This window comes from Aptenodytes forsteri, unplaced genomic scaffold (assembly GCF_000699145.1).
Source record: "Aptenodytes forsteri isolate BGI_AS27 unplaced genomic scaffold, ASM69914v1 Scaffold257, whole genome shotgun sequence".
NCBI classification, from domain to species: domain Eukaryota; kingdom Metazoa; phylum Chordata; class Aves; order Sphenisciformes; family Spheniscidae; genus Aptenodytes; species Aptenodytes forsteri.
In genome coordinates, this window is record NW_008795194.1 from 9,591,814 (window position 1) to 9,607,532 (window position 15,719).

Here is a 15,719-nt window from a genome sequence, read left to right on the forward strand (position 1 = left end):
TACATATGGGTTGAAGGGCGGCATTTACACCAAACCTGAGCTGTCCAGGTTGCAGTGGCTGGAGTCTGAGGTAGAGCAATGATATGATACAATACAATACGATACAATATGATATGGTACCCATCCAGAGGGACCTGGACAAGCTCAAGAAGTGGGCCCATGTGAACCTCATGAGGTTTAACAAGGCCAAGTGCAAGGTCCTGCACCTGGGTCGGGGCAACGCCCAGCATCAATACAGGCTGGGGGATGAAGGGATTGAGAGCAGCCCTGCCGAGAAGGACTTGGGGGTACTGGTGGATGAAAAGCTGGACAGGAGCCAGCACTGTGCGCTCGCAGCCCAGAAGGCCAACCGTATCCTGGGCTGCATCAAAAGAAGCGTGGGCAGCAGGTCGAGGGAGGTGATTCTGCCCCTCTACTCTGCTCTGGGGAGACCCCACCTGGAGTACTGCGTCCAGCTCTGGAGCCCTCAGCATAAGAAAGACATGGACCTGTTGGAGCGGGTCCAGAGGAGGGTCAAAAAAATGATCAGGGGGATGGAACACCTCTCCTCTGAAGAAAGGCTGAGAGAGTTGGGGTTGTTCAGCCTAGAGAAGAGAAGGGTTTGGGGAGACCTTATTGCAGCCTATCAGTACTTCAAGGGGGCTTATAAAAAAGATGGCAGCAAACTTTTTAGCAGGGCCTGTTGCGACAGGACAAGGGGGAATGGCTTTAAACTAACGGGGGGTAGATTTAGACTAGCTATAAGGAAGAAATTTTTTACGCTGAGGATGGTGAAACACTGAACAGGTTTCCCAGAGAGGTGGTGGATGCCCCATCCCTGGAAACATTCAAGGTCAGGTTGGACGGGGCTCTGAGCAATGGCCCCAACAAGGGACAGGGGACTTGAGAGGTCTGTGGCTTGTTATCACACGTCTGTCACTCCATGATCCAATGCACAATGCGCAAGGTGCACTCTTATCTCTGCCCTTGGGTATTGCTTCTCATACATGCATTTTACAGTGCTGTAATACCCATAGAGCTGGCTGCTAAACGTACATATAATGAGAAATAGTCCTTACCCTGACTACCTTGAATGTGAAGCAAGCAAGACAGAAGAATGGATAGAGGAGGAAGCATAGACACAGGAATGTAAAATTAATCATCCAAGGTCACACAATGACCTAACTTCCTCACAGGCAAATCCATCAGACGGTAGTTTCACTCCTGGTTCTTATTTGTACAAGTTATTTATTAACGATTAGGTATTATTCTCCCCAGACTGGAATCTTTTTGTCATGTGTGAAACAGCAGCTCACTGGGGCGAGAAAGCAGAATGCACCTATTCAGGACGGAAATACACTTCCTCACCTGACATGATTTCTACATTCTGTCAGCAGGGTTTATAAAATGAAGAAAAGCAAGTAAATGTTTAAAAAGCAAACAGCAAATTGACAAATTCCTGATGAGGTAATAAAATGAGGAGACATAGCATCATCTTAAAAACAAAATTAAAAATAAAAAAGGAAGTGCCGATGAATATCAAAAATGAATAGTGATTTTGGCCTCCCACTTTATGTGTGTATCAAGAGATATCTAAAAAGTCTTTATATTTGGTTAAAGGCCCTCATGTTTTCCAGAAGGCAGCCTTCCCGGGGCACCCCTTACTTGACATCAGAATTGGAAGCACCAAAATCTGTAATTTTTAAAATGTGGTCCGTTCTCAAGAACAACCAAAGACTATCCAGGATGGATTCTGCTCTTTTATGCCTGAGGAAGCGGGTGCTTTGGGCAGCTGACAGCCAGCGCTGCTTATTGATATGCAGCTGAACCCAGCCCTAGAGGTGAACCATACTTGGCTCATGGATTGCTTCAAAAAGCACATAAATCTGCCAGCTAATGAGGGAATGCTTCTTCAGATAACAGTACATACAGGAAGCTGTGTTTAAAAATACATAATCACGCAACACTGACACTGATACAATAAACTTGTAGGTGGTCACAAAAATACTTTTCATATCAGTTGTTACACCAATTATTCTCCCAATGCAGAAGCTGAGGCAGAAAGGACCGTGTGGCTTACCCAAGGTTACACAGTGATTCCATAGCAGGACATAAATGGGCACTACATCTGGTCTGTATTTCAGTCTTTTAAGGAGATCCCTCTACCTTTGTCCTGTGCTCTTAAAATAATTTAGCACTGTATAAAAAACCATGTTGCCAAAAGCTGTCCTTCAGTGAGATAAGCATTTCCTTTTAGCTCACATTATCCCAGAGACATCTGGGAAGATAAGTATTTTATAATGTTTATCATTCAGATCTTCTCTTTTCTTTTTTTTTTTACTAAAGAAATAACCTTTCTTTCATCCAGTAATGACAAGAAACTCCAGATGAATGCTGTTTCATTTCTTAAACAACAAAGAAGCCTCTCCTAGAGCTAGCACAAGCCATCAAACGTTACTGATTATTCTCTAAAGATGCATTAACATTTAAAAACGGTGTCTCGCCGTGTGGTTTCTGGTTTTGCAAAGGAATATGATAAGCCTTTATCAATATAAGAAGTGAGTAAAATCCACTTCTCAAATCTCCTTCCAAAAATTTCCTATTATCCACCGTGTCTTCCCAGCACCCTCAGGGAGGCCTCACATTTCCTTCTTATGAGCTTTGTTCTGGTAAGGGAGGAGATAAGCTAGCATGCACTTGAAACCCAGTTTACTTCTTACTGGATAGTGCAGGGTACCAAGTTAGCGGCATGTGTAAAAGTCTGACCTTACCGTGGTTCATGTGAACAGCTGCAATGCAGAGGAGAGATCCAGGGAGCCCACACCCATGCCAGGTTCATGCAGGAAAGTAAGATATTAGGGACAAAAAGAGAAAATCTCATATTGATTTGCAATGATGCCCTTCTTGGATCAGAGGTGAGCTGACTTGTTTGTTGATATATCCTTAGGCAGCTCTAAAAGAGAGGCTAAACCCAGCTGGACCAGGGCTGCTCTCAGCAAGGAGGGGTTTTCTAACTCTTTTTTGGTGCCTGTAGGTCAGGAGACTGGAAGAGCTTATGGAGAGATTCAAGTGAAGTTGATGCTTTGGGAGAAGCTGGTAGAATCCAAGAAAGTAGGAGAGGAAGCTGAGAGGAGAAGTGCAGGAGTGGGTGACAGCGGGAGAGGAGACCAGCCAACATCGGTGGTGTTGCAGGAATAGGAGGCTGAGAAATGCCAGAGGGGTTTCAGACAATTTTGAGAGTTTTTATGGGTTTGTCCCGGCTCCTTCTCTCCAGCCAGTCTCCTTCCCAAGACTCTTTTCTCTTTGTCATTTTCCAAGGTCACCCACAAGGTTGTAGCACAGCTATATGGTGAAGAGACAGCATGTTCCCAGTGTCCTCACCACTCTCTAATTGCTCCTTCACACACTCAACTACTGCCCTTGCTTCAGTTCAGTGCTGTAGGTCAGGGAGCCTGGGACAACATCTCCTTTTCCAGTACCCTTTGTGTACATCCAAGCAAGGTATGCCTGGATTTCTGACTTCTCCTGAGGGCAGTATCACAGCACCAAGTTAAGTGGGTTTCCTGGAAGTTTCAAAGGGGCTGATGTTTTCCATTACAGCACACACGCTCCAGCTCATGAGGTGGAGCTGCAGCCATGGGGGCAGCTAGCCCTGTAATATTTGTTGCATATTTTACACCTTCTCCTGAATCTAGGGCAAACCACAGAATAATCAAGCCCTTAATTTGCTAAAGTGCCTTCCTAGCTAATTTAGGGCTTCTTGACTCATTGCCTTTTTTTTTAAAGCCTCTTGAAAAGCAAAATGAATTGCTTAAAAAATTGAGCTAATAAATCCTCCACTTCCCCACTCCTCCTTCCCTGGCAGGATTTTACCTCATTGTCCATCTTTCTTCTAGAGATGCGCTCTCTCTTTTTCACTACATGGATTGCCAAAGAGACAAACAGAATTTGCCCCAGGGCTTGTCTCCATTCTTCTCCCCTGGGCCGCTTTTCTGTCTCTTGCTAACATGCTGTATTGCCTTGTACCATTGACTCCTTGATAGCTCCTGTTTTATCCCATGCTCCTTTTAGGTCTGAAACACACCATTGCATCTGCTCCACATGGGGTCTTCCTCCTGCTTGTCTATTAACCTACAGCTGTGCTGAAGCTCTCATGCACACACATTTGACAGAGCTCTCATCTAAACAGAATCCACTTGCAATCACGTGAGCTGGATCATTGCCTTGGTAGGTGGTGTGATGGGGAGAAGATGTGCACTGCAGTTTTCAGAGAAGTTGGGGAACCGAAGAGTATCTGGAAATACAAGTTTGTGCTCTCTACTTCAAGTGTGCTTTCACGGAGCAAACCTGTGCTTTCCCTGCCTGTGACTCTGGCTGCTGGATTTTACATCCCATTCTTGGATAAAATGTTCTGTGTTAACCCCCAAAGCTGGGGCTGCCTCAAAGTGTTGCCCTGCTCACACTGCGACTCAGCACTCTGTTCAGATGGGGCTGACCCAGATTGCATCAGTATATGATCCCCAGATTAGAGTCTCTGAAAGTCATATCCTGAGCAGAGTGGCCGGAGAGGGCCAGGTTCAAACAGAAGCCATCTAAGGAGCCCATCCATCAACAAAAGATGGACACAGATGACCCCCTGTGACTGTCAGGAGACTTTCAGCCCCAGAGCTCTGCATTCAGGGTCCTGCAGGCAGGTATCAGGATGCAAATACAATGAGGATACTTATGGCACGAGCTGGGCTAAAATCCCTCCCAAAAGCATTGAGTTTGGTTAAAGTTATTGGATGTGCAAGGGGAAGAAATTTGTGCCTTTCTTCTGCCAATCCTATGTTTTGTTTAAATGGACAAATTTTGTTCTTGTGAGTAGATGAAAAGGGGGGAAAAGCATTTCAAGAACCATCTAAATAACTCAGTCATCTGAAAAGAAATTGGGTATCTGTAACTACAAGAAAATGCAGGTCCTAACAGATTGATATACTGCCCTTGTTACAAAAATCAAGGGTAACCATAGGTCATTCCTTGGACTTGGACATTATTATTTGTTTCCATTGTACAAGTGCTCCCAGGTATCATATCACTCCGTTGTGACTGCTGGCCTGCTGCAGCTTGGGAGACCACATTGGAAGTTCGTAGCTAGCCAGTGCATGGAGCAGCTTCCTCCTAGGTTGTAAAGTTGATTTTATGCTGATGAATGGCCCGTCTGTGGAACTGGGATGAAGGTGCATTATTTTCCTATTTTGCATATGACTGAGCAGAACAATACCTTGGGGGACCTCAGAACAAAATTATCACAGAGAACCATGCCCAGAAGTAACACGAAAGAAAAAAAAATGCACACAGCACTGTAGGCTGTAATGCTGAACACTGCCTCGGGAGAAATAATCCTAGCACTGGATGAATTCTTGTGGTCAACCTAGATTGCTTTGTCTTGTAAAGGATGCTGCAGAAATTGCAGACGCAGCATGAGGCTGTTGGATTACTTCAGGGGCTAGGGAACTGGTTATTAAAGGAAGTAAGGAGAAATTGTACTTTCACTTCATTAAGACTAGACTGGGATGGATCCAAAAGGTTTGGGTTCAGGGTGTGAGCACAGCACCCTTTGTCAGCCTCCTTTGAGATCAAGTCCTGTTGAAGCGATGGCCCCTTCATGCTTGCGCCACTGACACAGCCTCAATTTACCCAAGTAAATACAGAGGAAATGTAAAGACTTTCTACAGTTAACTAGGAGCTGGCCTGTCAAGGAGCTTACGTCCCTGCTTGGGTCTGTTAGCAGTCACCAGTTTTATAAGTAATTGCCTTGTTTTCTAACTCAATCCTCCCAGGCTGCTGAAATGCTGTTTCAGAGTGCGGCTGCTTTCACTCGAGTTAACTTGGTAGGGAAAGGACAGTCACAGGGCTGTCCCCTCTGGTTAGTGCTCTCCATCACCCGTGGCTGGGAGCAGAGGTGAAGTGTGCTCCTGGCCGGGATGGGCAAAGATGACAGCAGAGCCCAGCCCAGGTGTAGTGGCCCTCTGTCCCCATGAGCACTGCAGGTCTGAGCAGTGGTCTGATTTAGCTCAGGGCTTCCCAGGTGTGGAGGTGGTGCTGCATGTAGCCAGTTCAAAGATTTCTCCCCAACATCCAACATAAGTCCATGCTGGGACTGTGGAGGAGCCTTCTTTTTCTGGGTAAGGTGGGCAAAGGGATTTCAGGAGAAGGAAATGTGGCCGAGAGGGATCAGTGGGACCCTGGTACAGGACAGCTATGGTGAGGATGGGAAAGTTTGGCGGGGAAGGGGGTCTGTGATGTTCAGCTTTGATGGGGGGAGTGGGCAAGAGACAGCAACGTAAGGCTGTCGCGGATGGAGTGAAACTGCACTTCACTCGTAAGAGAGAAGCAACAATACTGTATTGATAGAAAACAGTGAGTTAAAGCATGAATTAACAAAGTTCAATGGTAAATGAGACAGTGAACAAGATTCGATGGCAAGGTACACTTGATTATTTACTGCATAGAGGACAGGGTCAGACATTACTGTGAGGGAGACCCTCCCGTTGAGTCATGAGGTTCAGAAAGGACCCCCTTGCTTTCTGAACTTCTCAGAGAGGAGTTCAGGTGCGGCTGGATCCAATCCTAGTCCCAGTCTTGGTCAACGGTTTATGTCTAAAGGATTATATATGTGCAATCAATCCTTTATATCACTTAGCTAAGATTTCAAAGTTTAGCATGCTATTAGTCACTTACCGAGGATCTGTTGTGGCAAGGAATCTCTCAACCTCGAGGAGTAACCTTGAGAGGTGTCCCTACTCAAGGGGAGATCCTGGCGTGCAGCCCGCTGCCATGCAGGAGAGCTCAAAGGGCTCTTGGGCTGCTCACTATTTATAGGGGTAAGATGACTGACTCATAGTCATATTTACATACTGATAACTGTGGTTAGGTGGGCGTATTTCTCACAATAACCAAGGGCTATTGTGTTGTTATCTGGATCCCGAATCCACTTCCTTAATGGACGAAGCATCACCATCAGCATCCATTAACGACTGCCCCTGGTAGTTCTCACTTAGGCAGGGTTACAGGAGATAAAGGTCAGGTTGGGTGGGGGAAGCACACCGTCACAAAGGCCTGTGAGGGGTGGGGGGACTCTGGAAAGCTTTGGGATGAGTGGAGTTCCTCTCCTTCTTCCAATGCACAGCACCCACACAGGACCTGCAGGCATTGGTTTGACCCATCTCCAGCACTGTAAGAAGCTTGTCCTCCCCCAGCATCTCCTATTCACTCTCTGCTCCTCCAAGGCTGCAGGGGAGGGAGAGAACGGAGGAAAGAAGAGAGGAAAGACTCATGTCAGGGGGACCAGAAGGAGCAGAGGCAGGGACTATCCCAAGCCCTTTGCTGTGAACCCTACAGCCCTTCTGATGCCACCTGAGGGAAAAGCCGCAGAAGTAGCAGCTGTTGCATCTCCATGTTCAGATAGACCTATTGTTCAGACAGAGCAGCAGTGCCAGAGGGTCTGCAAATACGTGGTCCAGGTGTTCTGTCTGCTGGAAATCCCATCGCTTTTGGTAATCCAAAGGAGAGGTCTGATGCCCTACACAGCCTGCCATGCTAAGCCTTTTGCCAATCCCTAGGGTCAGCTCTAGCCCCTAAACCTGACAGAGAAACTAGTGATGTCGAGGCTTAAAAAGAGTGTGGTGAAATTGTGAAAGCACTCATGGTTTTATTGTTGGTATTACCGTGCTTGACCCCAGAATGCACCTCTGAAAGAAGCTCTTGTTTTGCTACATTGGAAGTCCTAAAGCTTTCAGTGCTAATTAATCAACCTGTGATTTTGCTTCATATTTTGTTATTAATCTCCACCAGGCTGGGTAGTTAGGTTTTTAGTGGAGTTTTGCTAAAGCTGACTAGTGAATAACCACTTCACTTCATGGACAACTTTCAGGTCTCAAAGTACTGACTGGCTGGAAAGAAATCAAAACCTCTCAGGCAAATTTTTGAAATAAAATAATTGTGTGAAAGTGGGATTGCATCCTGTATTTTTCATGTCTCCTGGTCAGCAGCACACTAACAAGGGGTAGAAAAAACCCTACTTCATTTCCTTCCATGCCTAGTTCAGGGTGAGCTTTTTCATTCAAGGCCACTTAGACTCAAAGAACAACTTGAACTTGTATTTCCCAAGTCCTGGATCAGGGCTCCAGTGAATTCACTATCAACTGAGCTAGACAGCTCCCTTTCTTCAGTCTCTGTTATAAAACTTTGTCAGAACTGATACATCATGAGAAAACTCTTTGGCTTTGACAATGCATTGAAAATGTCCCAATTCCCTCTCCTTGTGATATTCTTGGCTGCTTTTGCTTATTTGGGTTTCGTTGTTTCAGGGGGAGTTTTAAAGTAGAAAATAAGATTTCTTAGAAGGATGTGTCAGCGCAGTGTGTGTCTATCTGGGAAAAGAGAAAGAATATGCTGGAAAGTATGGATTGCTCAAAGCCAGCATTGGCTACAGCTTTGAAAAGCTTTCACGTAAAGCAAAATGTGTTTGTTAGGATTCAGGAAAACAGGTTTCCACAGCTATAATCAGATCCTAATTTTAACAGAATGCTTGAATCGCCAAAGGGAATTGCACTGTATTTATTGATTCTGCTTTGTTATGGGTTTTGCTGCTTTGTAAAACGCTGCATTTGGACGCAATGTTCAGATGTGATAAAAAAGCTACATTAATCAGCAAAAGGCCATGGCTGAGAAGCTTTCAGAATAGTAGTAGAAAATTTCACCAAGAAAAGCTGTTTGTCGCCAGGTTTGTCCAGCCCACGGAATAATAATGTCTGAGGTTCTCCAAGGTCCCCTGAAGCAGGGACAAAGAGACCGCATGCTCCTGGATACAGCTGCCCCAGTTCCACCCCCAACATCCCATACCCTGCTAGAGATACGTGCCTAATTACAGTACATATTTTGGGTGGAGCAGATCAAAATATAGTTGGGAAAAATCCCTGTGGGCAAAAACTACACCCACTCGGATCTAATTTGGTCTAATTTACCCTCCCACTGAGTGGGAGTCACAGGTAAAGCTCATGAGCTGAGTTTTATAAAGCTTGTCAGGCAACTCCAGGTCCAGTTAAGATCTCTGTGGGACTTTTGAAAGCCCTTCGAGTCCTGGGGAGTTTCTTAATGTCTTATGAAGAGAGAACTCTGAAAACAGCTGTGTAAGAGTGACAAACAATCCTAACCATGACTCTGCTGGTACTTCTCTAGCTAGCCTTACTTGCTACTTGCCTTACTCTGGTCATTTCAATTTCCATACCTGTAAAATGGCAATAAAAGGTATCCAGCTGTCACAACTTCGAGGAAGGGCAATTAATGCTCAGAGTAGGATATTAAAATGGAAAGCACTATATATTCTAAGCACTATTATATCATTATTCAGAATAATTTAGCAATTACAATCCATAGATTTTTAAGGCCAACAGGGTCTCTTTCCTGATAATCTAGATTGAATTACTCCAGCCAGAGGCTGTAGGACTTTACTCAGTAATTTCCATCTGCAGCTCCAGAAGCTGAAGTTGAACTAGGGTATGTCTGGTGATACAGCAGGAACCACAGCCTCTCTAGGCTCAAACCAGTCACAGGGGGGCTGAATATCTGTCAATATTATTGACAGATTTATGTTTTTTCTGTCTCATGGCGTTCATTTTCTATTTTCATATTTTGCTACTTCTTTCACAACATTTTTCTTAAATCACTCTTGAAGATTTCAATTTCCAAACAACAAAAATCCCAAAGCCACATGAATAACAGCATGTTTTGTTGATAAAAGAAAGAGGGTTATGATGAATAACACATTCCCTTTATGTTTGTGTAAACTTTTTGATTAAAACATGGCAGGGGAGAGAATTTTCACCAAATGGGCAATTCCAGTGGTGTTGACAATTTTTCACACAACGTATAGTTAAAAGATAAAGCCTAGCTTTAAGAGAAAACATTTTTCATTTTTAAAAAATGGGAAAAAGATACAGTGACGCATAGCATAGGACATAGGTGAACAACTGGTCCCCACTGGCCTCCAACTGATGGGGCATCTTGCTCTCCGCATGCAGCTTCCAGCCACTGCTCTGGCTTTGCTCGGCCGCTGACCCAGGCACCAGCATCAGCTCCCCACACTGTCAAAGATGAGCTGATCATTGCTGGAGACCAGCTAATGTGCCTCTGTGGCTGGTGACAAGGCTCATGAAGGCTTCAGAGGCAGAAGTTTTCTCCGTCACACAGTTCACAGTGCCAGCGCAGCCCTTTGCCAGGTCTCTAGACTTTGCTCTGCAGGGGCAGCTGCACTTCCAAAGCAATGGTGTTGCACATCTGATTTTAGATGAGAGGAGCAATTAGTAATTAAAAATAATAATCTTGAAGTGTTTGAGTTGTACTTTCCTTGATTGCCACATGCACAGAATCTTAATTCCACTGATAAATCTTGTGCTTTTGGCTTCAACATACTAATGCACTTCTACTGCAGAGCAGGCTGGAGTCTGCAGCCTGGGTTTGTAGGTGGCATCAAGGATCTCCTCCATGCCTGACCCAGTACTGCTCGTTCCTCTTTGCCTGTAACAGTTATTTATAACTCACAGAGGAAACAGTGCATGACTTTATTGCCAACAAATCTGTTAAATAGGAAACAGTAAACATGTTTATTGTTTACAATAACAGTAAACAGTGCATGACTTTATTGCCAACAAATTGTTTTAAGGAGAATTTTAACTAGTTACTCACATTCTGATCCCAGGGGTTCCCCAAAGACAGACATTAGAGAAAACTAGTTTGTAGGGTAAATATTTTGATCTATTTCTCAGATTTTTTTTTTTTTTTGTCCCAAGGGCTTAAAGCTTGCTGAGAGACCAGGGCTTACTTAGAAGTTAGCACAATGGCAAAATTTATTTAATGTGTTAGAGTGCCGTTCTCCCCTCCAGCCGTTAGTTTCATAAAGGTATTCTAGCACCTCTCCCTAGGATGAGCACTCAACACATTTCATATTATTCTACAAAAATAATAAAAAGTCCTTGTAAAATCTATGACACCTGAACAGATGAAATTTTACCCCTCAGTGATCATATATGAAGGTATTTTGATGGAACAAAATGAAGAGTTTTCATTAAAACACTTGGTGATGATCTTTACTATGATGGAGTACCATTCTTACACCCTTCCTACAATTACTATCTCTAACAACACAGCTCAAACCAAAAACTATAATTTAATTAATACGTACTTAAAACAGATAAGACAAATAGTGCAGTCATTTCCTTTCTGTTCTTTTGAATTCAAACTTCAAGTTTTTCCCATCACTGATTCTTCTTATGGATTAAACGCCACATATTGATGAACTATGAATAGGCAAATTGCCTTTGTTTTCACACCTTGTCTGTACATCACTTGAAACTATTGGCAGATGAAAAATTATGGAAGAAGTAGAAAGATTCAAAAATGTTATTTGAAGTTTAATGATGAGGAGAAAGAATAACACACTGAAGGTAACATCTTTTATCAGGTCATGGTATACCTGATATCTTTCAGAATATCCTTACAGCTTCTTGCTTTCAAAAGCTGGCCCACTGCATTTTAGCCTCGCTCTCTGCTGGTCACCAAAGCACGACACAGCAGAGATTTATTTGACCAGCCACCCTACCCAGCAAAGGAGACATATGCAAAGCATTCAGTGTGCCATGATGCTCACTTCAACACTTCCAGAAACAGTAATAGTGTACATTTATTCAGCATCTGCTTGAGGAAAGTGCATCTCTAATAACCATCAACATACAAAGGCAGTCAGATGTTAACACTTCTCTTTCCACCCCTTTGTTTCAAACCACTGTAAGGAAGCTTTATAAACCATGCTGATGAATGGAGGGTCCAGCACTGAAAAAATGCAAGGTAGGCTGTTTTATTTCTTCTTTCATGAGGAGAGAACAGCCTCCACTGAAGCAGGAAAATAGAAAATGAACCTCTGAGGCAGTCATGCAAAATTTCAGACAGAGCCTTACTTGTGTGATTTTGTTTAATCACCCTCCATTTCCTTTTCACTCTTCAACTAAATAATAAATATGGAGTGGCTTTTTTCATCACCATTTGAGCCAGAACTGGTCCTGCAGAAAATATGAAAATAAGGGGTGAGCCTTGAAATCAGTGGGTTTCACTGATTTTAAAGACAAGGCACCTGTGTAAATTTATAATCCAATAATTAATAATCCAGCGCCTTTTTATCTTAGGAACTCTCAGGAGTAATTTCCACATCTGAGTGCAGCACACATCATAAATCCACTCCAAATGATTTTTAAATTTGTCCTTTCCAATTCCGGTTTGAATTGACATTTTGTTCTGGTTGAAGTGGCATCCTCAGACGCCTTCTCCCCTGCAATTAGTTGAGATTAAGCAGTTGGAGAACCAGCACAGCAAAGATCAGAAATGCTCATAGTCACTGATGCTTTGATCATACTGAACAGCAGAACAGCAGTAGGCTGTAGTTTGTGACTTTAAGTTGCATAAATAAATATATTTCTGAGACTGCTTTAAAATGATCCATAGCAGGCTGTGCCAGCAAGTGGACTGCATTTTTTATGCTGGCAAGCAGCTTATGTGCTAGAGTCTGTCTGCAGCTTCAGTGCAAAACACACAGAGCCTCATCTTTTTCTTTGTTCAATATTTATATCTTCCTACGCTACTTAATGACATGCTAAAAAAGAACTAAGTGCATTCCAATTGCGGATCTGGATTTATTTAATCATTGTCAATCTGAAAGTATTCAGAGCTTTGGGTTATTAGTATTTTACATAAACACTACAGATCATCTTTTGGGCATGTGTGCCGGCTATCCCAGTAATGTGAGCAGCCTGAGACAGGCAGTACAGCACAGGGTTTTAGTCACACCCTATCCGTTGAATTTAATAGCGGTTGAGCAGCTAAAACCCCTTATCAGTGCTGTGGAAGTGTATCCCAGGGTGAGCGTACACTGGCCACAGCTGCCTGAATCCTATCAGCTAATGCCATCTGCTTGGCTGCACCCTGGGTAGAACACACATTACGAGGAGCAAAGTTTGACATGTGGGCTGAGTTAATATGAGCATTTGGAAACTGAGATGGTCTGTGCACTTGCACGCACTTCCTAAACGCTTTTAAAAACTTTATTATTTAGTTTCTGGTACTTGCAGGCCAGGGCTGAGATGCTACAATAACAACCAGACGTGGAGTACTGGTGAAATACAGCCTTTGTATTTCCTTTGGTCCTGAGGAAAACTGAGAAGACCAAATAGACAAATAAAAAACTAAATAAGCAGACCACCCAGTCTCACAGAAATGTTTCAGATCTCTTTCCCCTCAAATTGTTGGTCTATGCTTTAAATTCCCCAAGTGCTCAACAGTTGTTTGCAGGGCTGCTGCTTCTTCTTCTTCTTCCCTTGAACTGGCTCTCTCCTTATCTCTGTCAGCACATTGTGGGATGCTTTGCCCTTCACTAGGTAATATTTACATAGTGAAATCAAAGTCACATAAACGATGGGCTGCTCATCTTGTCATGCAGTCACTAAAATTCCCTAGCAGTTACATGTCCCTTTGTATGCATGCAAAATATAGACGTATCAACATGGTGAACTGCCGAAAAAGAGAGTAATCTAGGAGACCAATGCACCTACAGGGGAAGGTCAGAGTGGGAGCTGAGAAAGTGAGAGGAATGTAGAGAAAGGTGGAAAATGGGGAGAGAAAGGTCTAGCAAGAGGAAACATTCTTCTAAAAAAAAGATGGAGAAAGAAACACTAAAAATTCATTTTGTCCTGGGGGATTTCCAGCAGGCGGACTCCTGTGGTAGATCTTTATTGAAAGGATAGCATCTGGTTTTCATAAATAGTTTTTGAGCAGTACCTTTAAATGAATTTGCAGAAGAAGGAAGCATCATTATCTTCATTATACCTGCGGGAAAGCTTAGGAAAAGAGAAGTGATTTGCTTAAAGTCAAACTTTCTACCAGCCGAAACAGCAATAGTCTCTTGAGTCACTCTTCACTGCTTTCCTGGCAGAGGTCTAGCTCTGCCGTGCCATCAGTTCTTGGTGTACGCACACTAAGGCAAAGTGGTTTTGCTATACATTTCTTGCTGTTGCTCAGTGAGATGTGTTTGCTAAGCAGAAGTGATCACTTTCTCCTTTTGTTGTCCAAATTTCATGGAACCTTCCCCATGACTCTGTTGTTTAATAACAAAAAATGCTGTTCACCATTGCTTGAAGTTTTTAAAAAACAAGTTTCCCCACAGAGTCCCAAGAAAAATATGGACCAGTTCCCAGATAGCTAATCCCATCCAAAGAGCATCCTCTGAACGATACTGCAGGACGCACCCCAGGCAAGAGGGATGTACATGAAAATATTTTCACGACAGTGTTGGCACAGCCCAGCAATTTGAGGGGAGAGGGATCTGAGACCTTTCTGAGAGTTTGGCATTTTTGCTTATTTAATTTTTTGTTTGTCTTCATTGGCTCTTCCCAGTTTCCCTCAGGACTGAAGTTTGAGAAGCCGCAGTACTCCAAGTCTGGTGGTTACGGCAGTGTCTCAGTTTGTGAGGTGCTCTGTGACAACTGCGCACAAGTACCCCCATGTCCCCAGCTGGGACACTGCTGCTGATGGGGATGGCAGTGCAATAACCACCATCCCCCAAACTTGGTTCCAGAAGCAGCACAAACCAACCCTACAGTATTTGCAAACATTTTGGATATGATGGAGCCTGGTTTTGGGTGGGAATTGGTTTCGACCATGGCCACTCAATCCAATTGATACCTGGTCCAGCCTGCTGCTGGCACACACATCCCCATCTTAAATTTTTAAAAAGCAGGAAGGAAGTGGAGAGGCAATGATCAGTGGGGGCTCAGCCGCCTGTCTGCTGGCAGGTCACAGCTGACTCTGCTGTTCTACACATGTTCGCTGCCTCTGCTAATCCCAATGGGCCAAAGCGATTTATTTTCCCATTCCCTTTTTGTAAACCATCCATTGGCAGCAGCCAAAGTCAATCAATTGCTTCCACCAGAGCTCGCAGCACAGACAATGGTCATACAAAGCAAAGGCAGTAAAAAATGACACAGGGAGAGAGCAGGTGGCTAGGGAGCGTGCACAGAGCCTGCTGCTCACAGCTGGAGGTTTGATCAGCCCCACAACCTGTGACACCCCCGTGTTACTTGGTGCCAGGAACCCAAGCAGCCCTGTAGCCCACTGAGGGCTGAGGAGCATCACCGTCACAAGCACAAGCCCTCTCTAGTCCAGCTGAGGGGCAGGCCATGGAAAAATACACTGGAGAGGTGGAAATACTCTCCATCATTTATCAGCAGTCCTGGTTAACGGGGGAGGTCCCGGACGACTGGAGGCTTGCCAATGTGACGCCCATCTACAAGAAGGGCCGGAAGGAGGATCCGGGGAACTACAGGCCTGTCAGCCTGACCTTGGTGCCGGGAGATGATGGAGCGGTTCATCTTGAGGGCGCTCACAAGGCACAAGCGGGACAACCAGGGGATCAGGCCCAGCCAGCACGGGTTCATGAGAGGCAGGTCCTGCTTGACCAACCTGATCTCCTTCTATGACCAGGTGACCCGCCTAGTGGATGAGGGAAAGGCTGTGGATGTGGTCTACCTGGACTTCAGTAAGGCCTTTGACACCGTCTCCCACAGCATTCTCCTAGAGAAGCTGGCGGCTCACGGCTTAGACAGGTAGACTCTTCGCTGGGTCAAAAACTGGCTGGACGGCCGGGCCCACAGAGT

At 44.4% G+C, this 15,719-nt stretch overlaps 1 protein-coding gene across 2 annotated transcripts in view; it reads left to right on the forward strand.

Moving 5' to 3' along the window:
- The window catches only part of ADARB2 (adenosine deaminase, RNA specific B2 (inactive)), a 118,254-nt gene that overhangs the window by 78,460 nt on the left and 24,075 nt on the right, over nt 1-15,719 (forward strand). The gene's annotated exons all lie outside the window — the stretch shown is intronic.